Source organism: Tenrec ecaudatus, chromosome 14 (genome assembly GCF_050624435.1).
Source record: "Tenrec ecaudatus isolate mTenEca1 chromosome 14, mTenEca1.hap1, whole genome shotgun sequence".
Classification (NCBI taxonomy): Eukaryota; Metazoa; Chordata; class Mammalia; order Afrosoricida; family Tenrecidae; genus Tenrec; species Tenrec ecaudatus.
This window is the reverse complement of record NC_134543.1, coordinates 21877558-21880196: the sequence shown is the minus strand read 5'-3', so window position 1 is coordinate 21880196 and position 2639 is coordinate 21877558. Positions and strand designations below refer to the sequence as shown.

The window sequence follows — 2639 nt, the reverse complement described above, 5'->3', positions numbered from 1 at the left end:
CACATTTATAAAAGTGATGGTTTCCCTAAGTCCATCATTTATTTTTGTTGGGTTAACTACAGCCATCTCTTCGTCAAGGAAATGGAAATAAATAGAAGGCAGCTAACATTTAGTTTACTTTAACCAATCATACGCCGTTTGAGGTACTTAACTTATCCTCCCATGCTTAATGACAAGGCAGGCATTATCGCTGTTGACCAGAAGATAAATCTACAGTTTATAAAGAAGAAATGGGAAGAAGTAAATAACATGGACTCAGGCATAGAAATGAGCTAAATGCACATTTCATTGTCTTTTTCTTCATATCAAGGAAAAGGATAATTCTGATGTGCCAGATGAATCATTGGAGGTAAATTAGCAGTGTGACTACTCCAGCCATCACTGTCAGTCACCTCCACACATTGAAAAAGAAAAAGAAATGAAGCTGAATATCACATAATAGATTTTTTCAAGGCCAATGGCTTATCCATTGCAAATACCTTTTTTCAACAAAAAAGGGCAACTAAACACAAGGAATTCCCCAGGTAGAAAACACATAAATCAAATCAACATCTGGGGGAAGACATGATGGAAAGGCTTGATGTCAGCACCTAAAACCAGTACATGAGATGAAGTGGAATCTGAAGAAAAAAAAATTCGTCGACATGAGCCAGAATTGGAATTTGAATCTAGCCCACCAGAATTTCAAGAACATCCGAGGACAGATTTGTCACATAGAACAGTAATGGCAGAAGACCTGATGAGCTGTGGGAGGACATAAAGACCATCCTTCATGAAGAAAGCAGAGTCATGAAAAATATAGGAAAGCAAAAAAAAAAAGATCAGCATCGATGTCAGAAAAGATGCTGAAATGTACTCTTAACCATAGAGTAGCTGAAGCAAATGGAAGAAAGGATGAAGTCAAAGAGTTGAAAGGAAATTTCAAGGGGCAGCTTGAAAAATACAAAGTGACATATTATAAGGAAATTTGCAAAAACTAGAATTAGAAAACCAAAATGAAGAACGCAGTCAGTGTATTTGAAAGTGAAAGACCTCAAGAGAAAATTTAGCCCCGAGTCGCAATATTGACAGAGGAATTGAAGCACTGGCTGATGGATATTAAGGTTTGCAGCCTTTGATATGGATGATAACTCAAGGTAAAGCACATGGAAATCCTCACATCTGGACCAACAGGTAACATCATGATGGATGGAGAACAGGTTGCAGTCCAGGATTTTGTCTTGCTTGGATCTGCAGTGTTGGTGGAAGCAGCAGTCAAGAGTTGCATTGGGTAAAACTGCTGAATAGGGTATCTTCAGGGTATTGAGAAGCAATGATATTACTTTGAGGACTAATGTGCACCTGACCCAAATCATTAATTAAACCCATCGTACTTTCTATTGCCTAATATACATGTGAAAGTTTGATATTGAAGAAAAGCTACTGCGGGAAGATTTACACTTGAATTATTTTACTGGAGTTGAATATTAAAAGTACCATGGAACGCTAAAAGGGCAAACTGGTCTGTGTTGGAAGAAGTAAGTCCAGAGTGCTCCTTAGAGACAAGGATGGCAAGACTGTCTTACATACTTTAGATCTGTTGTCAGGAGAGACTCATCCTTGGAGAAGGACATCTTACTGAACAGGATAGAGGGGCTGTACAGCAGGGGAAGGCCCTCGAGGACATCGGTTGATGCTATGGCTGCAGCAGTGGGCTCAGGCACAGGAATAACTGTAGGGGGTGCCATACTGGGCAGGGTTCTGTTCTGCATAAGGCCACTATGGGGCAGAACTGACTGGATGCCACCTAACAACAATAACAAAAACACACATTTGTGTTATTACCTAGCCTCAGGCTGACCACACAACAGATACTTGAACTGAAAACGTCTACTAATGATCCACCATTCAAAGATAGCCTGAGAAATACTGCTTATACTTCTGATAAAAGTTTCAAACCAACAATATGTTCACCGACCTTCCCATACCTTGGGTTAGATCCCTGCTAAAATGCTTGGCAACCATTATGACTGTATAATGATCTTCAATAAACTCTTTAGTCTTAACTTTGATATCCTCAGAAGTTGAACTTATGGAGGAAGAAAGCAAAATCAGAGGAAGAAAAGATTAAAATCTGGGCAACATGATATATCTATTAAGAGACAACATGATATATCTATTAAGAACGAATATTTCTAACAAACTCATAATGGATTTATTGGCAAGTTAGAACATTTGAACATTTTTACTCAACTTAAAAATATACATATTACCATTACCACCACCACCACCAACAACAACAACAAAAATATATATACATATTAGTCAAGAGATATGAGGTAGGAAGCTTTCTCACCAGAAATCTCTAATGGTCCCATCCAGAAATATATGAGTATTAGTATTTTTTGAAAAGACATATTTTTTGAAAAGTCAGTTAACACAAATATGTTAATAATGATCTGTTGTTCAGTGTCATGGAGTCTATTTTGAGCTACAGGGACTCCACTAGAAAGTGTAGAACAGTCCCATTGAGTTTTTAATGATGTGAACTTTCAGAGAGCATATTCCCATGTATTAATACCATGGAGTCTGTGGGTTGGATTGAACCACCAATGTTTCTGTAAGCAGCAGAAAGCTTAACCATTGCACCAGCAGGGGTC

General features: G+C 38.1%; 1 non-coding gene across 1 annotated transcript; it reads left to right on the top strand.

Annotated features, from left to right (window-relative positions):
- The first annotated feature begins 276 nt into the window (after window positions 1-276).
- On the top strand, window positions 277-404 carry LOC142427134 (small nucleolar RNA SNORA19). Its single transcript, XR_012779952.1, has one exon. It is a non-coding gene; the product is annotated as a small nucleolar RNA SNORA19 (small nucleolar RNA).
- Window positions 405-2639: the final 2235 nt, after the last annotated feature.